The 22,523-nt window shown below is 46.9% G+C and overlaps 1 protein-coding gene across 1 annotated transcript in view; it reads left to right on the top strand.

Moving 5' to 3' along the window:
* EPHB3 (EPH receptor B3) overlaps positions 1–22,523 on the top strand; it is a 111,201-nt gene that overhangs the window by 18,553 nt on the left and 70,125 nt on the right. The gene's annotated exons all lie outside the window — the stretch shown is intronic.

The raw sequence follows: 22,523 nt of genomic DNA, 5'->3' as shown, positions 1-22,523 counted from the left end.
ATTCACATGGAAGCGGATAAAGATGACATAAAGAGTCAGAAAGCGTAAATTGGGGAGAATGACGAAATCGCAAGAGAGCTGGAATAAGGTGAAACATGGTGCTAGTTTGGCGCTAAATTTATGGCCGTGTGACGACGGCCTTTGTCTGACCAAGAAGGGGTACATGTACTGGCCCCTCCTTTTGTAAGTTGCATTTCTTAGTAGCATATACTCAGACTAGACATGCTGTAGAGATTTCCCTTTGCTGCAGTGGTTTTATTAACCATGTATTCATAGAATAATGTTTGGGAAGTGATCCTCTTCTTCTCCCTTGACGTGGGCCGATTCCGCATGGCTTACCTGAAGCCGGAACATTGCGGGACGTTGCGGAACATGCCGGCAAAAACACGAAAATCGCGTTTTCTCGCGCGAGTTTTGTGCGACATCGCGCAAAACTCGCGCGAGAAAACACGATCTTGCGTGTTTTTGCCGGCATGTTCCGCAGCGTCCGAGCTTCAGGTAAGCCGTGCGGAATGTACTGCTCATGTGTGTGAGATTCCCTCCTCCAAACGTCACTTCTCCCTCGGCCTCCTTCCTGTGCACCGAGAGTTCTGGACAGCATTCACATAATGCTTTTCTTTAGCAAGTGGCCTTGGAAGGTAGGCCACTTTCTATCTCTTTATTGTAGTTAAAGGGGCTGAGGGAGAGTGGCTTTCCTAAGTCTAGGTCATGAATCACTAGCTGGCATGAGTTTTGAGCCAAAAGGGAATATTTTGGAGTCTTGGCTTATTCTTTTAACTATGCTCATCTGAGTGTAAGAGTTCAAGTCCTGCCTCTGAGAATTTGACTATGAGCAGTTACAGTAGCCCTGTTCACAAGTGACAAGGAATACATGTATTGTCTAGGCCTGTTCACATGTTACAGTGAATGCGCACACTACCTGCCTACAAATGCATACACCTGTTTCTGAGAAAGTACCATCGTGCATTCACTTTACAAATTCAACCAGGAACCAGTACGTGGGTGAATGCCAACCTTAAAGCATGCGTTCAGTTGTACATGCATTGACTGTAACATGATAATTACTCAGTGTGTGTATGAAGAGAAATCAAGCCTACGCTGTACATGGATTGTACGTGCATTCATTGTCACTTGTGAGTAGAGCATCTGTGTACAGTATACACTTGATTTTTCTTTATATGTGCATCAAGTGATTCTCATGTTCTATTCAATGCATGTACAGTTAATGTATGATTCATGCCCCACATAAGTGAATGTGTGTTGACTCTTTCATACAAACAGATGTACGCACGTACATACAGGATATACCAGATGTGTTCACTGTCTCTAGCCCTACTGTTGGTGTTATTTTTAGGTGCTCCACACAGAAGGTCTTAGATTTATGTCCCAGCACCTCCAGTTAAAAGGTTGGAAAATATGTTGGAGAGCTGCTTTTGTTCAGAGTTCATTATATGACGTGGGATGAACCAATTGTCTGACTTTAGATAAGGCTGCTTCGTATCTAGATGTAGGAAAAGTACCGGGTGTGGGTTGCCTTAGAAAAATAAAGTTTCTGGGACCAATGCAGAAGTTTCTAAAGAACATTATCTTTTTACTTCTAACTCCTCACCCAGCCTTGAACAAATAACTTCTATCTTTTTTTTTTGTTCCTCGAACAAAGAAGCTTCTAATCCACCTTCCCTTTCTTCCCTGTGCCCTTTATCCTGTAATTAAAAGAGTTGGACGCAGGGACCAGCTCTTATTGTCTACCTATAATGGAACTCTGCCGTGGGCCAGGGCCCTTTGGGCGCTGCTGTAATATGAGAGCCGGCTTTTAAAACCTTCTGCCTCGCTTGCAAACCTAAATGGGGCAGCATCTTCCCATGGTGCAGGTGGAGAATTGGACTGGATGCCGTAGGAACCGGGATCAGTGAAAGTCTGTGCTGAGAAAACATGCCAGGATGACCTTGGCCGGATAGAAGCCCTGCCTGCTTTGCTTAGCAGAGACTTGCTTGCAGGAATGGTGTTGCAGTAGTAGGAAGGGGCCTGAACCAGGGTTAATTTAATCCAGAACTTGCTGGTGCTGAGGCCTAGATCCCTATTCCCAGTGGCCTGGCCCAGAACAGCCAACCCTAAACATTTGCAGTTGGAATGAACTCATATTATTTCCATTTTTATCCCAATCCCTGCATCAATCTTTTGCCAAGTTTGAAAATGCAAGCTCCTTGGGGCAGAGACTTGTCTGCTGCCAAGGGCCGTGCATGCTCATGGTGTGTTATATACCAAAATCAGACAAGTCTGGTACCCAGTAACTATTTGCTTAGAGATTAACCATTGCCCATATAAAGGGTAGTGAAGAGGACATTTGTGGATACCGTCAACCCTGCCCTTTTCGTGCCTTAGGGGACAGATGGGATTTTGCCATCCCTAATATCGGCCTACTCTAGGGAGGAGCTTGGGATCAGGTAGACTGAGTCCTGCTTCCCTGAGCCCTTGGAGCCTAGCATTAGATCAGGCACAAGCCCTCTTCTGCTTCTCACTTTGGGCTGGGGTAGACCTCCCAGAATTCATTCATCAGATTGACAGCTCTGCGAATCTACGGCTGTTGGCATTTTCCCACCCAGTACAGGTGGACATTTCCTTCTCCCGCTTAGATGCCGCCATCTGGGTGATGGATCGTGCCATTTGCTGAATTGGATGGCTAGGAATTTGAAATTCATGTCAGGTCCTAAAAATGTAACGGTGCTGTTGGGGACGTTGAATCTCCCCCTTCCTCCTGTGTGGGGTCTTTGCTCTCTGGCTCCTCCACTTGCAGGAGTCCTTCAGGGATGCTGGTATCACATTGCTATGGTACGGTTGCTGTGTTGGATATCAACTACAGGTGTTAGAGTTCAGGTCCCCTCTCAGCTGTGAAACTCACTGGGTGACCTTAGGAAACTAACTTCTTCAGTCTAACCGACCTTCTTGTTCGGATGATAGATAATCTCAGAGTCCATCTACACGAGACACCTGACACATGAAGAACACGTGTTGGCAGTAGAAGGGTAGTTTAAAAGGACACAGCCGGTGGCAGGGCAAAAGCTTTGCTATACACTGGAGCTGTGTGAAGGGGCTGTGAAATGCCAGAAAGGAAACTTCAGCCCATTATAACCTCTCCAGGTCCAAGCCTGGCTCCTGAAGGCTGCCCCATTTCCATTCCTAGCTGCCCTCTGCTTGCGATCCCATACAGTTTTAGACTGAAGAGGTGAAATTGACAGAGCCTTTGGGGAGTTGATGAAATTAACAAACCCTCTGAGGAGTGATCTCCATGTGCTCTGTTTTTTTAAACTACACTTCCCGGCTAACGTTGCATCTCCCTACACTTGACGAACATGCGCCGAGGCATCTCGTGTAGAGAGACTCTCAGAAAAGGCACCATGGATTCCCTAGAGGGCAGGCTATACGCACTTGGAAGCCGACGTGTATTCTGTGTTCCAAGCAGATTTGATTCAGATAAACGGAAATGGCATGTAGAGTTTTGTTTCGCACAAACATTTGCTTGATGCAGATGCTGTCTTCTGGTTTCAATATCTGAGTGTTTACCAACAATGGAACGGAGAAAGAAAGGGAACAGGAGGCAAGGAGGTGTCTTTAAAGATCCTTGGACAGACTGGGGGCCTGCAGTGGTATTTGGTAGTTTCAAAACCAGGAAGGGGAAGCAACCTTTTCCAAATGCATCTTATTTAGACAGCTTATATCTTCAGAGTTAATTAAAGTGGAAGGGCCGTTTCTCCCTCCAACTCCGGCATTTCAAATAATGAGGCAGAGGTATATTGCTGTTTGGGGTGTGCAGTATCTTTCTCACTAAATACTGGAGGCTTTCATCGATGTCAAGGAGCACTCTTGATTGTGTAGGAAACCCACAGAATTGCAGCAGACAAGCTGTGGTGGGCTTTGTGGTTAGATTGCTTATATTTTGGGGAGGTGTGCCATCGGTGGTGCTCCAATGAAATGTTTCTGTAAGGTTTTAATTTGGGTTTTTTAGTCTTTTCTTGTTAGCAGCCCTGAGCCAGTCTCTGGAGAGGCTGCTCACAAAGATCCTGAATAAATAAGCCGCCTGATGCATGGACTTAGGAGAATGTCGCTGTTTTTACTGCAGCTGCACCCGAGGCAGGGATATGCAGGATATGGAAGAAGGGTTGGGAGCCGTTGGGGGCTCGTGTGGCTGAGCTTCTGTCAGTTGGGGCAAGCCCCAAGAAAGGCAGGAGAGACACTTTATATTGTGTTAGGTGTGTGCAAAGCCAAAGCTTAGATCAAGATGGGTAGCTGTGTTTGTCTATGGCAGTAGAAAAGAGCAGTAGCATCTATAAGACTAACAAAATTTGTGGTAGAGTATGAGCTTTCGTGAGCCACAGCTCACTTCTTCAGATAACACTGCTTGCTTATTCAGGTACCTGAAGAAGTGACTTGTGTGTGGCTCACGAAAGCTCATACTCAAAGCCAAAGTTTGTACATGCCTATGCTACACGTTGAACGCAAGTGCCATGCCATGAACATGTTACATGTTGAACATCGCTGTACTCCTTTCCTGTACGGGACTTGTACATGAACATGTTACATGTTGAACATCGCTGTACTCCTTTCCTGTACGGGACTTGTACATGAACATGTTACATGTTGAACATCGCTGTACTCCTTTCCTGTACGGGACTTGTACATGAACATGTTACATGTTGAACATCGCTGTACTCCTTTCCACCATCTTTAGGGAGTAGCATGGGAATCTCAGTTTTTTTTGTGTTTTTTTGCACAGTAGCACCAGAGAATAACAAGTTCCCGACTGACGGTATGTATTGTTGGGAAGGGAGACGGCCGCCACGCCCTCCATACTGAGTGATGCCGCTCTCCGTCTGGGTAAACACTGCCTGCCCTTGCGATGTGACTGTGAGTGGGAACAGAGGCAGGTTGGGGCTGATTTGCAAGTGCTTAAGTTGGACGGTGAGGCGGATGGGTGTCGGGGATGTGACCTGGTGGCCCTTCCCCTGTCCCCTCCAAGACAAGGAGGGAATGCCGGAGAACGGGTGAGGCTTAGCAGATGGGACTTGTTGCAAGCCCGGTCTGGAAGCAACTTTATGAGGAGGTGTGGCAACACCTAATCAGAATGGGAGAATTGGGAGGGGGTTGCAGTTGCCGGCAGGAACCCGTCTGTTCCAGAGAGGGGAAAACAGAGCCCTGTACATTTTTTCGGGATGCTTTAAGAATTTCAGTGTAATTTTCCCCTGTCGGGAGTTTTTCACATTTCTCATCTGCGATTTCGACCTGCTCCTCATATGTAGTGGAACCTGCGATTCTCTATTTTCACTGTATTTTTTGATTCTTCAAGCAGCATTTCCCCCTTTCAGATTGTATGTTTTTTTCAGTGTTACTAGGCATCTACACATCAACATTACACAAGTCTGTTATACCTGGTTTGCATAAATAACAAGCAAATTGTATAGAACATCTGTGCAGCCGGTAAACACAATGCAAAGAAATCTATAAAAACCGACCGTAAAAATCAAAGAATTCAAACCACTGACGAATACATACACAAATACAAAAAGAAAAGAAAACTGAATATTTGCCTGTCTACTCTCTTTGTGGGTCTAGCCCCTCTAAAATTATTGAATCGGCTTGGATATTTGATTTTGCCACCTAAGAATTTTAAATACTTCTGAAACTCTGGTCTTCACTATTTCTGCCGTCTCTGTCCCATCCAAGGAATCTGGGCAGAAGTTCTTCCATTTCTACATTTTGTGCAGGTATCTGAAGAAGTGAGCTGTGACTCATGAAAGCTCGTACCCTACCACAAATTTTGTTAGTTTTATAGGTGCTACTGGACTCTTGCTCTTTTCTACTGCTAGAGACTAACACAGCTTGATCTGTACAGCTCCTGGTGCATTTATATGGCAGGAGGGTAGATTTTAGCTAAAGAAAGCTACCGTTTAAATAATGTCCTGATCTTGTTCCTATGCCTTTGAGAACATTCTGACACCCCTAGAGCAAACCTTAGCAGGTCTACTTGGTATGCTACTAGGTAGGGTCTTACTCTCAGGACAGCAGTTATTTGGATTGCACTGCCAGACATTAACCTTTCCTTACCATTTACTGTCATGGCAGGAGAAAGTTGGCTTACTTGATTTTCATTGTTTCCTTGCCTTTAAAAACACAGGATCAAGGCCGGTTGAAACAATTGGGCTTCTCGAACTTCGGCAGGCAAAAGTTGTTCTTAAAATATTTGAAGAGTGACTGTGGTTTATCAAAGCATAGATGTGAGCATCTCACGGCCATATTAAGCAATAATTATATTGTTGTATGTTAGTGGTATGATTTCCTATGTTAACGCAATCATCGCTTAGACGAGCTGTCAATCTCGGCATCATATAGGTCAACTGTGGCCTGCAGCATTGTTGCCTCTCGCTGGGAGATGCTAGACAGATTAGGACACTCTGCTTCCTATCCAGTGTTTTGGAAAAGGGGAAAGAGAGCATGCCTCTTGTTGGGAGATGTGTTTTAGACCAGAGAGCGAGAGAGAGAAACCCTGAGAATGAACAATTAGCTCGCCGAATATTTTCTCGAACGAAAGCCAAGCCACGATTCTTATTTCGTTGCGGCTGCGGCTTTGAGTTCTTTTGTGCCTCGGCCTTTCCATTAGAAACTGGTGGGTTTTACTTATTTATTTAAAGCATTTCTAATCCACTTTTTAAAAAGGTGTGTGTTTGTGTGTGTGTATGTGTGTGTGTCAATAGGACGTGGGTAGGTGGGACGGCAGTGTGAAAGGTTTCGCTTATGGGTTGGCTGCAGCAGCCCCACGTCACCTGCAGGGGGAGCTGGCACACAGCCGCTGCCCACACATCAAAGGCGGCCAGCCGGCAGTTTTTTCCAGGCCCCTTTGCAATGCTGTTCAGGGGTCATGGCCTTTCGTGGGCCTGGAATAGCTTTGCCCTGACAGCTCCGATTCTCTAGGGAATGCCCGGCAGGAGCATAAAGCATCCATGCCCTGCACTCTTTCAGCTGCACTCAGCTCTGTTTTTTTGGCCGGCCCCAGGAGCTCATGCCCTGTCGTGGGTCTGGGGGCTGAGACCGCTGGCCGTCACTCTGCCACCCCTTCTTTCCCTCTCTCCCTTGGCCATGTCAGGGCTACTTTTCACCATGTGTGTTCCTGCTGAACTTTTTATGCAGAATGCATTGTGAGGAATCAGGGCCCTCTTCCCATCATTTGCTTATCGGCTGGAGAATCGCTTGCTACAGCAGTCAGGGAGCCTAGAGGAGAGCACCGCTTTTCTGCTGCGTGTTGCAGCTAAGGTTGCCAACTTTCTGGTGGAGCTGGGATTGCTCCCAGAATTTTGGTCTTAACCTCTAAAGCCCTTAGCAGACTGGGACCAGCATATCTGTGGGACCGTCTCTCTCAGCATATGTTCCCCGGAGGGAGCACCATTCAGCCAGTAAACAGCTTCTGGTGGTCCCTGGCCCCAAGGATGCTTGCCTGGCCTTGACCAGGGTCAGGGCCTTTCCAGTCCTGGCACCAACCTGGTGGAACTCTGTCCGCTGAAACAAGGGCCTGGCAAGATTTACTATCTTTCTGCAGGGCCTGCAAGACAGAGATGTTCCTCCAGGCATATGGTTGGGGCGAAGGTACGGGCAGGCTTCCTTGCTGGTTTCCTGTTGGGGGGGGGTTGAAGAAACTCCTCACCCCGTTTTTCCACTGAATATTAACGTTGGCTGATTCCACACACGTTGGATAATGCACTTCAATCCTCTTTCTAGATCATTTGGAATTGATTTTTTCGTGTGCGGAACAAAAAATCCACCTCAAACGATTGATAAAGTGCATTGAAAGTGCATTATCCAACGTGTGCGGAATCAGCCACTGTCTACCTGTCCCCACCTCATGGAATGTTTTTGGTTGTGAAGTTGAACAATCTGAGTTGCCGCCCGAATGTATTGTGATTTTGTGTTTTATGATTTTAATACTCTTTTATTGTGATTTATTTATTTATGCTGTAATCTGCTCTGAGCCCGTTACGGGGAGAGCGGATAATAAATCCAATAAATAATAATAAAATAATAAATTACAACTGACCATAGAGGTCAGTTCCCCTAGAAAAAAGGGCTGCCTTGCAAGGTGGACTCAGTGGCTTATATCCCACGGAGTTCCCCCCCCTCTCCAAATTCTGCCCTCCCCAGGCTCTGCCCCCAAATCTCCAGGACTTTCCCAACCCAAAGCAGGCAACCCTAGTTGCGGGAGCATGGCTTGTTTTCAAAGAGTGCTACTAAGTGAGCGTGGGCTTGGAAGAGCAGGAAGGTGGAGTTGACCTAGCTGGCTGGCTCTTTGCTCGGTTACGGCTGGCAAATGTTATACAAGCTCCAGCCCTTCCTTCCTTTTAATTAACGATACCAGGGAGGATTTATGGAGGCCTTCTGGCTTGGAGGTAGCATCTCTTATGATGTTCATCTTTAACTTCAGGTCGATTGCAAAGGGCTTGCATGGGCACCTTTTATATTTTGTCTTTGCGGCAGGATGAAGAAAGCTGATTGCCAATTTCAGTGGCAACGAAACATCCATCTTCATGCAATCGGTGGGCAGGGGCAGCTTGTAGCTTGCTTCCGTTTAATGATGAAATGGGTGTGATTGCACCCTTTGGCCTGGAGAAGGGAAGCACATAGCATTCAACTTTAAAAAAAAAAAGCTGAAGAGGTTCACAAAATGGAAAGCTTACTGTTTGTATATCAGGAATAACTGTAGTGGGGTAGTTTAGTCCTTCTTGGAAAGGTGGTTGAATATACTATGAAAGGAACCCTTAGCCTCGAAGTAAGATTATATATAGGCCGTCAGGAGATGGAATTGTATTGCTAGACATGGGTGATGACACGGACACTGTCCAGTGGGTGCCTGTGATAACTTGCACAGCCGCATTCCACCCAGTGCTCACGATAGCAGGGAGGAGAATCATTTTTTCATGGTGGCAAAATACATTGCTAGTGCAGGGAGCACATAGATTGTGTGTTCTGCAACAAAGTTACCTTGAAGATAATTGTCTAGATTCTTTTTGAGAGAGAGTGAGTGAGAGAGAGAGAGAGAGAGAGCATTTATTGTCTGCAAAACGTCCCAACATTGAGTGGCTGTGTCTTTAATTGCAAACGTTTATAGTTAGGAAAACGGCAGGCGTCTTTGTCCCAGGACTGGGGAAAGGAAAGATCCTTCGGAAAGACAAAGCAGCAGAGGACCTTGCAGGATAAATGTGGGCATTTGTCTCTTGGGGGACGGGGGGGACGGGGGGGGTGTGATCTCGCGTAAAAAGCTTTCCCTCCGGGACTGACCCTGCTACACCATCTCTCTGTGTGGCTGTGCTTTTGTGTTCACAAAACACATGTCAGCGGGAAAAGTGCAACCTCAGGTTCTCTTCCGCGGGCGGCTTTTTTGTCTCAGACAAAGAGCCTCACTCCAAAGGCCTTTGTGCGTCTGTTTGGAACGTTGCTGGGATTAATTGTGCCAATAGGTGCCTGAACGCCGGGCATGCAAGGCTGCCTTCCTCCAGCCATAACGCTCTCCCAAGCTGGGTAGGGAATCAAAACTTGGATTCAGAAGGGTCCCTCCGTGGTGTAGCACTTCCACTGGTTCGGTGTTGTCCTTGTGGTTTTCTTACGGCTTGCGTGACTCCTCTTGCAATTCTGAAATTTTTTCCATGCCCTCCCGCTTATCCGGGTCAGAAGCAACATGGTGGCAGAAATCAGAAATGCTGAGCTGGTTTTTACGAGGATGCTTAGTGTGGCAATTCACAGGGCGATCCTCCTTGGATTTGTAGGTGGGGTAGGTTGTTCATTGAAGACCGAGAGTTCAGTCCACTGGCATTTGCTGGGACATACACAGAACATAAAAGGCAGATGGAGATAAGTGGTAGACAAACTTTGGGGAGCTGCAGTCGACAGTGGCTGCTTGGCACATATCATTGTGGGGCTGAGCATCTTAGGGACATACATATGAGGTGTCCTTATAGCAGGGGTGGCCAAATTACTTATTGTAAGAGCCACATAGAATAAAACGTCAGATGTTTGAGAGCCGCAAGACATGATGCATTGAAGTGACTTCAGAGGAAGAGGCAAGTTTGGGGGAGTGTCTTGAAAGTGGCATCACAGGACGGGGTGGGGTTTCGGTGCAGTATGCTGGAAGTGACATAATTAAAAGGGGTGAAGCTTGGGAAGAGCCATCGCCTGACCTTGGACAAAAGTAATATCACATCCTTGATCGGCTTCACCCGCAAAGGGGTGTCCCCAGGTATCTTCTGAGTCAGACCTGGCAACACCAACATTTTTATTGAAAATATGAAAGACATGGAAGATAAGAAGGAAGGGGAGGGAGGGAAAGACATGGAAAGAAGCAGGGAAAGGAGGAAAGGAAATAAACTAAATTAAAATAAGCTGTACGGCCACAGTGATACTCAGAGACCTCTGGGAGCCGCACGATATGTCTAGAAGAGCCGCATGTGGCTCCCAGGCCGCAGTTTGGCCACCCTTGCCTTATAGTATTAGTCCTTCTGTTCATCCCGGTGACTGGAAGAGGCTGTTAGGCAGAATATTTCCCCAGTCCTGAGCTTGACATCTTTTTAAAATTGGAGATGCTGGGGATTGAACCAAGGTTGTCCGCATGGAGCCTGTGTTCTTCCATGCAGTTGTGCCCGTGCTTTCTTCCACGTCCCATCACTGTGCACTAAGCACGCCATGCGCCAATGGAGGACCTGCATATCCTGGCAACAGCACAAGAGTGAAGTACTTTTAACTTGGTCTAAAGTTTTAAATATTTTGTGAACCCAGATTGGGGTGAATCAGTGAGTGCATAGGGGCCCCTCGTTTCCAGTGTTGCGCCATTCCATATGGGTGGCACCCCTGGAAGCTAGTGCTGGCTGTACATGTGTGCACCAGTGCTCTGCCGGACATTTCTCTCTCCATGACAAGAAGAGACAAACTGTTCTTCCTTGACCTGGAAGATGGTGCTGCTCTGTCCATGTTGCAAGCCACAAATGGTAAAAGAGAAAAAGAAAATCTGATCTTTCCTTTCTTGGGGAGAGGGGAGTAAATAAGGTTTGATTGTATTCTGTATGTTCTTAATGTTTGGAATGGCAAGCCACCTCGATCCACAAGGGAAAGGGGGTGCATAAATCGTCCAATTAATAAATGAATACGTTTTCCCTCTCAGGGTAGTTTGCAGGTAGGAACTCCAATTTGCTGCTTGAACTAGCAGGCTTGGAGCATCTGTCTATCAGCATCTAACCGCTTGCGAAGAAGCACCCCAGCCTACTCGATTTGCTGCCAAGAACATGAGAGAGGTCTGTGTTCCTTCTGATGTCTGTCCAAACCATTACGAGCAACATTATGAGGAAGTCAGGGCCTCTTTAATGAAGTTCTGACTTGTCCATAGCAGAAACTTTGCATCCCGGCTCTGATCAGAGGCACCACCCGAAAGGAGGCGCACGCTATGTTCCTGGTATGTCTTGGGACATATCCCAGGAGAAAGGGTTGGCACAATGGCTGCATGCTCTCGACTGAGATTTGATCTGTGTTTCAACTCCCCCTTGCCTGTTCTTCCTCTCCTTGGCTTTCACTCGGCTTGCTGTTATCGGCCTCTCTTTTTCCATGGCTTCCTTTTTCTGCTTGTGTATTCCACCCATCTCCAGGGGTGCGTCCCAGCAGCCCCACACTGAGCAGTTGGGGACGTTGTTTCAGGGCTCCTGAGCCCCACAGTTCCGATAAAGGAAATATTTTTAGTCTGTGTCGGTCTGCATATCTGATGGACATGCACTTCCATAGGGAGTGCTGACAGCACAGCTTTAGTCACTGGGGCAATGCCCTTGTTATAAGATCCCAGAAAAAACCTTCTGGTCAGACAAGTGGACGAGGCACTCCAGCAGCACTCTAGTTGCCCTAGAGGGCCAACAAACTGGGCATAGAGGCCAGGACTTTCCCTGCTGTTTCTTCCGTGTGTTTACTGTCTGCGGGCCTGGAAGTTCCCTTTGGTCAACATGGCCATTGATCAGCCTCTTGGTGAAAGATTGTTTCTTTCTCCAAGGCATGCCCCCTTTGAGTGCTCCTGCTCGCATTTCAGAGTGTAGCAAGTTCCGGGGCCCAAAACACCATTGATGAGATCCACCCATCCTGTTTATGGGCAGCTCCCTTCATTACGCTCCTGGTCCGCCAACGTTAATCTTCAGCAAGAGCCATATTGTGAATTATTTCGAGAGTTGAACCCTATTTTTTTCCCAAATAGGGACCCAAAGCGGCTTACGCCATTCTCCCTTCCTCCATTTTATCCTTACAACCAGGGCTTTTTTTCAGCAGGAACGCAGTGGAACGGAGTTCCGGAACCTCTTGAAAATGGTCACATGTCTGGTGGCCCCGCCCCCTGATCTCCAGACAGAGGGAAGTTGAGATAGCCTTCCACACTTGGTGGCACGGAGGGCAATCTAAACTCCCCTCTGTCTAGAGATCAGGGGGCGGGGCCACCAGCCATGTGACTGTTTTCTCCAAGGGCAACCCACTGAGTTCCACCACCTCTTTCCCAGAAAAAAGCCCTGCTCCCAACAACTACTCTGTGAGGTAGGTTAAGCAGAGAGAAAGTGACTGGCCCACATTCCCCCAGCGAGCTTCCATGGCAGAGGGTGAATCTGAATCTGGCTCTCCCAGATCGTACTCTAACCATTGCACAGTACTGTCTCCTATCCATGGACTGAACTGTTTTAGTGGTTATCACAGTTATCTCCCCTACTGGGTTCACCTCCTGTCCCTTCTCTTTTTGCTGTATTAAAGTGTTAGCGCTAGTCAAATCGGTCTGCAGGATCCAAACCTGGGGACGTAACCAAGAGGAGGCATAAAAATGTAGCCCAGCGGAGCATAGGATGCGTTCAAAAAGGAGTCGATGCAGTCAAAAAGGAAACACTTCACTTTCATGTCAACCCAAAACATAGAATCCTGTTGCCATTCTCTGTACGGAGCCCGGATATGAGATTAGGGGTCTTGCAAATGCATTCTGGGAAATGCTGAGAATCCTTGGAATTTTGTCAGATGTTCCTCAACCGGAATGTAAGACAAGCCTCCCCAATTCTTTAGGGAGATGTCGGATGCATATCAGTGGAACTTATTTGAATGACCGAAGCCCCTTGACTGCCAGTGATGACCTCTTCAAGGACCAAATTACAAAAACTGCCCTTTTACCAACCGAGCTACAGTTTACTGTTGACTTTTGGTCTGTCTCAGTCTGGCTTATGATTGCTGATGATGCGCACACAACATAGAGCCAACTCCGTTTAACCAAGGGTTTGACGAGTCTCTTGGTGGCTGATGACCATGCTGTGGCCTCTGAAAAACTTGCCATTTATTTATTTATGTATTGCATTTCTAGACCGCCCTCCCTGTCAGACGGCAACTGCAGTGACAAGGGATGGGATTGGAGGGTTATAATCACCAACAGTCTTTTTAGTGACCTACTCCAGACTATTGTGATTCAGACTTCCCATGTCTGAAGAAGGGAGTTTTGACTCCTGAAAGCTTACACCCTGTTAGATCTTTGGCCCTCTTCTGCTGTCTCTGAACTGCTGTCTCTAAATCTCATCTCCTTATTGGTAGCTGCTGCCAGATTCACTATAGCTGCTAGATGGAAATCATCTTTCTCCTCCTCCATCTCGCTGTGACAAGAGAAACCTTGGTACAACTACATCTGGTGGGGAGGACTGTGGTTATCGAAGGCTTGTGCTGCCGTGGAATTGGATAGTCTAGGTGCTGCTGCTGAACTCTTTTTGATTTTACTACTACAGACTAACACAGCAAACTCCTTTGAACCTTTACACAAGCAAACTGATCCCCACACCAAAAGGAGCTGTCTGCATCTCCATATCAAAGGAGTTGTTTACATCCCCCCTCTCCTCCCCCCTCCCCCTCTCCTCTATATTTGACCAGTTTCCTTCTGCCCTCCATGATGAAGATAACGTGATTCTCGAAAGCTTATGCTACAATAAAATTGGTTAGTCTTAAAGGTGCTACTGGACTCTTTTTGATCTTGGCACAACTATGTTATGGGTAGAATTACAAATAGAGATGGGCACAAAGCGAAATACGAACCAAAGTTCGGCACAAATAGGACTGGTTTATGCTTTGCGAACCGGCAGTTCGTCAGAGCCCATTTCTGACAAACCACCATGAACTTTAGGCCAGTTCGTTTGATTAGTTTTTCGATTTGCCATTGCAGACAGGCTCATGCTGATCAGTCAGTTTCCTAGGTAACGGGGGATGGGCTTTCTGCAGACCTCCTGTTGATCCGGAAGTGACCTTCTGCTGACCTGGAAATGACATTTTTATGAACTAAACGAACTGGTCCGCAAACCAGAGAAGATTCGTTAAAGTCCGTGGTTCGTGAAACACAACAAACCACACAATTCGTTTTTTCCCTGGTTCATGCCCATCTCTTATTACAAATAATTCTTTTTTTTTAGACTAAGATAAATTTCTCCCCTCAAGGGTATGAAGATTATATGGGCTTTGGTGGTACGCTATGACCAAGAAGTTACATCTTCAAGTTGCGAACGACTTCTGATAACATAAGGGGGAATTTGGTTATTAGAATGTGAAGATGTTACTTATTAGGATGTTATATACGAAATTTTAAAACTTTTATCTCATGTGCCTATTTTTGTGCTTGTTATATTGTGTGTGATAAATTTCTTTAATAAGAAAGAGAAAGCTTACACCTAGAAAGTCTTGGTAGTCTCTGAGATCCACTGGACTCAAATCCTAGATAGGCTCCTTTGGAAAAAATTCCTTCCGTTCTCCCAGCAATCAAACCCCCATCCCTCTTGACATGCCCGAACCAGTTTTACAATTTTGCCAGTTTTACAACGGGAGCAATAGAGCTGCAATTTGATTGAGCTGCACGGCTTTATTACCTTCTGCCTCATTGGTGGTCTCTGCCTTTAAGGGGCTGCAGGATGGCTAGCCCCTGACTTCTTTTTAAAAGCCCAGCTATCCATTTCCCTTTCACGTGTTTCTGCTTCGTAGGCTGGTCGGTCAGTCCTTCTCCTTTGCATTTATTGTTGTTTATAAAATTTATTAAGCTTCCCTTTCAATTAAAAAACCGCCTAAGGTGCTATATAAAAGGTATATAATGGTTTACAATCTAATGACATAAACATCTCACAACTGACGTTCTGCCTAAGGCCTCTCCAAAGTTCCCATTGGATTATGTACCAGGCGAAGTCTGTTTCTTACATGGGCTGCCCTGACCTGGATGTCCCAGGCTAGCTCGATCTTGGCAGATCTCAGAAGTTTAGTAGGGTTGGCCCTGGTTAATACTTGGATGGGAGACCACCAAGGAACTCCAGGGTTGCTACACAAAGGCAGGCAATGGCTTACCACCTCTATTCATCTCTTGCCTTGAAAGTTGTATGAGCTTGCCATATGTTGAATGGCACTTTACACACACTTATGTGGGCTTCATGGGATGGGCCTGTGTCTGTTTCTCATAGGCTGGTCAGTAACAAAGCTGCTCTAGGATGGCGGAGCTAGCTCGTATATATATTACATATATTATATATAATATACCAGACAGCCTCTGAGCAAAAGAATAAATGGACAGAAATCTGACATCAAAAATGGCAATATCCAGAAACCAGAAGGAGAACACTTCAATCTACCAGGATACTCCATCAAGGATGTAAAGGTCGCTATAGTTCAACAGAAACATTTTAAAAACAAAATCTAACAGGAAGCCGCCTAATTGGAATTCATATGTAAATTTGACTCAGTCAGACTTGGGTTGTATAGACTCTGAATGGTTATCTCATTATCAAAAGTAACTGCCTTCAGGCATTCTATTCAGATTCTGCCGTGGAGGGGAGGGGGTCACACTCAGCCTGGATTGTACACTCCACCTCTTTCATGACTTTTGCAACTGATTTGCATTTACATGGCCCTCACTCCCTGCACCCTCCCCCCCCTCACCACCTATATATCTCTGGCCAGTTTCTTCATACCCTCCATGCATCTGATGAAGAGAGCAGTGGTTCTCGAAAGCTTATGCCTCAATAATGTTGGTTAGTATTAAAGGTGCTATTGGACTCTTTATTATTTTGCAACTACAGACTAACACGGGTAACCCCTCTGGATCTTGTCCTGAAGGGGATTGCACCCCCCAAAGGAACAGGTTTGTAGCTTAGGGCTACTTCCCACCCCTCGGGCCTCCTTTGTGGCACAGAGCAACTTTTGCCAGCTTTAGTGGCTCCACCAGCTGCCCCTTCCCTGAAAAGTGTGATCCAGCCACAGTAATCCATGAACATCCCGTTAGATTACTGTGATGCTGTCTGTTTTTGGATTCCTTTGAAAACTCTCCAGAAACTTCAGTGGGTCCCAAATTCAGCAGCCAGGGTACTGTGCTGAAAAATCCTCACTGGCTGCCCATCTGTTTGCAGACACAAGGCCCTAAACAGTTTGGGGCTGGAGTACTGAAGTACCCCATCCTCCTGTGCTGTCCAGCCTGCCAGTTGGAATCCAGTTCACAAGCTCTGATCTCTGTAGCTGCACTTGCAGAGGCAAGGCGGGTGGCAACCAGAGACAGGACTTTCTCAGTGGTGGCACCTTGCTTGTACAATGCCCTCTCCCATTGCCTGGCATCTGCCACACTCTCTTTTAACTATCAGGGCAAAACATTTCCTTTCACTCTGGCTTTTAACTAGTGTTTGATCTTTTTAATTGTACAGTCTGCTTCAACCTTTATGGCTCTTGCAGGGAATTTTGGGTTGCTAGGTATGTTATGTTCTTTGATACTCAGAGGTTTTATTGGCTGGGCTTTTAATGGTTTGATTTTTTTTTCTTCTTGCTTTATTTTGTGAGCTGCCATGAGCAGGTGTCTCTCTACATGAGACACCTCGGTGTGTGTTCGTCAAATGTAGGCAGAAGCAATGGTAGCCGGGAAGCGTAGTTTTAAAAGACAGAACTGGTGGCACTTGCATCTCAGGCAGTTTGACAGCTGTTCCAGGCCGACTCGGACATGATCCGGGCCATTTTGGGCCCATTTTGGCCATTTTGCTTCCATTTTGGGCCTGAAACGGCCCAGTTCAGGCCCCAAATGGCCAGGATCGGCCATAAAGTGGCCAGGATTGGGCCTCTGCCAGGCAGGGGAGTAATCTTGGCTGTTTTGGGCTGCTTTGGGCCATTTTGGGTCCAATTTGGGTCCCAAATGGCCAGGATTGGGCCCAAAACGGCCAGGATCAGGCCTGAAACAGCCAGGATTGGGCTGCTATCCAGCAGGGGAGTGCTTTCCCATGTGGCAGCAGCACATTTCAGGCCCATTTTGGCTCAATTTGGGCCTGAAATGGCCCGGATCAGGCTCCTGCAGGGCGGGGGAGTGCTCTCCCATGCCACAGTGGCCTGTTCCAGGGTGATTCAGGCCTGATATGGGCCGGATTTGGCCTGTTCCGGGCCGAATTGGGCCCCCTGTTGAGCACGGGAGAGCTCCCGGGGCAGCCACAGCCTGCGTGATAACATCACTTCCCGGAAGTGATGGCATCACACATGTAGCGAGAGGCACATCACCTCTTCCCAGGAGCTGCCCTGGGTGAGAGTTCCTCCACCTCTTTCTCCAGAAAAAAAGCTCTGCCAGCAAGTATTATATACCCAAAAGGTAACATAAAATTACACCATCAGGGAATACATATAGCAATGTAGGATAACAGATGTAACAGAAAATCATGGTTGTCAATGACAACGAGAAAAAAAACCCTTGTTATGGGTTCAGGCAGTAAGAACTAGAAACTCAGAGGGTGCCTGGCATATTACTGGGATGTGGTGCTGTTCTGCAGATGCACCGAAAGTCTGAAGGGCCCATCTGGTGCATGCCTGGCTGCAGAAATCCTGAAATTATTTGGTGAGGGGCAACCCACTTGAGACTAAATTGGTTGAAGCCCATTTGATGTAGTGCTTAAGAACAGCAGTACTGTAATCTGGAGAGCCAGGTTTGATTCTCCGCTCATCCTCTTGAAGCCAGCTGGATGACCTTGGGTCAGTCACAGCTTCTCAGAGCTCTCTCAGCCCCACCCACTTCACAAGGTGGTTGTCATGAGGATAATAAAACACTTTGTAAATTGCTTTGTGTGGGTGTTAAGTTGTCCTGAAGGGCAACTATTGTTGTTATTGTATCCTGTGGATGGGTTCGCTTCACCGTGGTGCTTTCCTTTGGATCAACGAGCTTTTCCTCAGGCGCAAGGGGAACATAGTTTCAGGTGGGTAGTAGCAGAACAACATTCGAGTTCAGTAGCATAGGCCATAAAAAGTGGACAGTAGGGAGAGCTATTCAGTTGCTGCTGAATTATGTCATTTTTAATGTCAGTACTCTGCAAGAATATAGACACAATAGGACTAAATATAACCTTAATAACTGTGATATTTTGAGGGCTATTTGGTATTTTTCATGATATTTCAGAATACGCATATATATTTATTCAACGATTTCTCACAGAACCCCAGACGATGTCCTGAGGAAACCCTAGCTGGAAAACACTAGTCTAGGGAGTGGCTGAAAGAATCTTTTTCTGGCCCTTCTCTTGTTTTCAAGCTTTTTATGTGGCTGACCGGTTGCCACGATTTCTAATTATTTTTCCATCAGGAAGGGTTTTTTAAAAAATCTTATTATTTTTAGCCTGTGTGGTAGGCTTTGTGCCTTCTGCTCAACGTCCGTCTTTCAGATGAAGCGCACGAACTCTGACAAAATCAGGATTCAGAAAGCGCATCTCCTGTCAGAATGCGGCATCTGTCACGGATCGACACGTTCTCTGGCTGAACATACCTGCAAGAAGGACATTTCCTGAGGAGACTGCTGCTCTGTGAGCGTATGTCGCCTTCGCCCTCTGGACGGCCACTGAACGGAAAGGCAAGGTTGACAGGAAGTCTAGAAGTTTGTGCTCCTTGCTTCTGGTTGGCTTTGTTATAACTCTCCCAGGACAGAGCTCTGTCTGCCCCCTTCCCTACAGGGTGGATGAAGCAGAACAAATAGACAGCAATTTAGGTAGCAGCTTCTACCTGCCATGAGATGGGTGGAGAGGGAGATAGACAAATGCCTCAAAATGCTAAGAATGAGCACTTTCTCTTGGCATGTATTCGCCATACTGAAGGCATGTCCTTAATTCTGCTGGCATTAAATAGCTCACAAAAGCTGTCTGCCCACATATACCTTTGTTAGCAATTTATGTCACAACGAGGAGCTGGATGGGGGAATGCTTTTCCAGTTGACAGGGGCTTCTCTTTCTTGGTTGCCTGGAGACAGTTCTTACTTGCCCTAGGTGACCAAGGGAATGGCTGTCAAAGCCTCCGCATTTCCGGCTGTGGGGTAAATTGGTTCCCTGGGGCTGCTCCTTGTTGTTCTCTCTGTTTGGCAATTCTGTTTCAGTGGCAAAGACTTAAACTGGTAACAAGAAATTTGAGAAAAGGGGGGCAGTAGGTTAAAGGACCAAGCAGTACCTTTTTAGGGGTGCAGGCTCCTTAAACGTAGCAGCTGATAAGAGGCACGCTCGAATAATGTGCCTGGAGGACCGTTCACGTCATCATGCGAAACAGGGTCTAGCAAGTGGTCAAGTTTAAATGGCAAAGTACATGATGCGTCTTGCAGGGAACGGCCGATGCATTTAAACAGCTGGGTTTCTTTGCCGTGAAGGCAGAATAATGGGAGCTGACCCTTCCCTGATTGCCTCTCCAGTGCTTAATGCACGGGGAGCCAGGCATTGAAACACGCAGGCTGTTGACCGCGGAGATTGCTGCCTGCTCATTTTGTCCTCTGTACTTAAGGATCGTTGTGTTCCTGAATTCAAAATTTAAAGTACAAATTGGCTCTATTGAAATGCCAGATCTCATAGTGTCTCAGGAGTGTGCCTCTTCAGCGAGGAGATCTGGGTGGCATGTGTGAATATGTCCCTGCAAAAATAATACCCGCACAGAGAAGATTAGCACAATGGGGAGAAAGCGGAATTGCATCTCCCTGATATCTCTGTGTGTTGGGAAATCTTTTTTAAAAAAAAAATACAAGGGAACATTCAGTCATGCATTCCCCTGACTCCCACTGTCTGAAGTGGTACTTTCCAGGAATAGTTTTACCCAAGTGCTGGGCTGTCTTGTGTAGAACAGGCCTGAGTGTGGTTGGCAGAAGTTGTGACGCTTTCCTCCTGGAGCGTGCCTCTTGAGCTTTCATCAGGTCCTGCCTTGATCTTTCTCCTCCCACAGCAGCTGCTCCTTCCTTATCCCCTGGAATGGAGAGGGAACTACTTTTGGATTCTTAAATCCTGGGGCACGATGAGATGTGAAGAAAGGATTGCAAATGGCTTCCCTCCCATCTTATCATATGGGAAATGTATTTAGCCAAGGCAATCCGCAACATGGTTGCCTGCGTGATTGGAAGGCTTCAAGCGCCCAGGGGAAGAGTTTGTTTGCATTTTGTGCGGCGCTCCAGAATTCTGCTTGGTCATATCCGGGTGTTCCCAGGCTACTCGGACTTCTCCAGAGGTAGTCTGGGACACTCCGAAGTTGGTGCTGCTGTTTCATACACACCTCCCTATCCATGTATGTGGCATTTGGCAAACTATCAGTCACCTCAACGAATAACAGTCCCCACCCCCGGGAGCTTACGGCCTAAATTTTAACAGCTGGGAGAGTTAATACCCTGGATCCTGCCCAAAATGTCTGTGGAGAGAAGGATCTCCATCAGCAGAGCTCAACTTTGTATCTCCCTCCACTTGCTGAAGCCCAAAATGCCCCCCCCCAAGCTCATCTTGAGAGACCCCCCCCCCGCTAGGGTCAGCATGAAAAGATATCTGGGGATCTGTTATGGGAGGGATGAATCTCCTGAAAATAATCTCCCTTATCTGTCGTTGGAAAACTTGTGCAGGATCCAACCTAACTGAGGGAAAGGTCAAAGGTCACTGACATATCTTCAGGGTTTAGTAGCACCTTAAAGACCAAGACTAGTTTGTCTCAGATCTTGCTCTTCTACTACAAATCGACACGGCGACTCACCTGAAACTATCCTCAGGATTTGTGTCAGCTGAGTTGAGGAAGGAGAGATGGGTTTTGAGAAAGGATTTGAAGGAAGAAAGAGAGCAGGCGCTGTGTAGGTGACCTGGGAGGGGGCTTGGATAGAATCATGTAGGTGAGAAGACCTTCAGGTAGCCCATATGGGTGAGCAAAGGTCCAGTGAACGGTGTGAGCTTGATTTGTCGGATGGATTTTCTTGCAGTACACACACAAGCTACGAAACCTTGCCCCTTGATGGGTTGACAGCCCAGAAATCCTTCACTTTTTCTCTTAGTCGGGCCCCACCTGGCGTATTGTGGGCAGTTCTGGAGGCCTCACTTCAAAAAAGATGTGGATAAATTGGAACAGGTGCAGAGGAGAGCAACCAGGAATGATCAGGGGTCTGGAGACTGAGCCCTACGAGGAAAGGCTGAGGGCCCTGGGAATGTTTAGTTTGGAGGAGGTTGAAGGGAGACAGGATTGTTCTCTTTAAGTATTTAAAAGGTTGTCACTTAGAGGAGGGAAGGGAGCTGTTCCAGTTGGCTGCAGAGGATAGGACTTGAAGCAATTGGTTTTAACTACAGGAGGGAAGGCACCATCTGGACAACTTCATGGTTAGAGTAATCCAGCACTGGAATTCACTGCCTAGGGATGTGGTGGGCTCCCCTTCATTGTCAGTCTTCAAGGCGTGGCTGGATGAATACTTGTCGAGGATGCTTTAGGCTGTTCCTGCATTGGGGAGGGGGTTAGACTTCATGGTCTATAAAGCCCCTTCCAACCGTAGAATTCTATGATGTGCTTTAGGGGGTTTATTCCAGGGAGTCCTTGTTGGGTCAGAAGAGGGAAGGTTCCTGTACGTTGGAATCCCATGAGGTTTAACTTTTGGAATCTGGATCCAGAGGAGTTAACCGTGTTAGTCTGTAGTAGCAAAATCGAAAAGAGTCCAGTAACACTTTTAAGACTAACCAACTTTACTGTAGCATAAGCTTTTGAGAATCACAGTTCTCTTCGTCAGATGCATGGAGGGTAAGAAGAAACTGGTGCTACTGGACTCTCCGCTTTTGGAATCTGGAGGCTAATGTGGTGGTTATGTAAAAAGGGGCGAAGCGCTGGCTGTTCTTCTAAGTGTACAGGGCTGGTACGAGCGTGTGACACTGTAGGACATGTCCAAGTGCTTGCTTGTCCCTTCTGAAGGACTGTTGTGCCAATCCGCTGTGTGTACATGGTCTTGCTGCGTCTTCTCTGACGCTCCTGAAATACTGAGCAGTGCTGTCTACCAGCATGAAATGTCACAGGGAAGGCTGGTGAGTGAGAGACTGCCTTTGGCTTGGCCTTTTCGTTTTTGGGGTGGTGGGGAGGGCATTTCTTTGTACAATCTGTTCTGTTCGGCGAGGCCTGTCAAGAAAATGTTTCTTCAGACCCGTAACGGTGGTACACCCAGACTAGCAGGTGAGATTCTTCTACGAGCCTCCCCTTGAGAAGGGGAAAAA

This window comes from Eublepharis macularius, chromosome 6, assembly GCF_028583425.1.
Source record: "Eublepharis macularius isolate TG4126 chromosome 6, MPM_Emac_v1.0, whole genome shotgun sequence".
Lineage (NCBI taxonomy): Eukaryota > Metazoa > Chordata > Lepidosauria > Squamata > Eublepharidae > Eublepharis > Eublepharis macularius.
The sequence above is the reverse complement of the archived record's forward strand: the minus strand, read 5'-3'. Positions and strand labels throughout refer to the sequence as shown.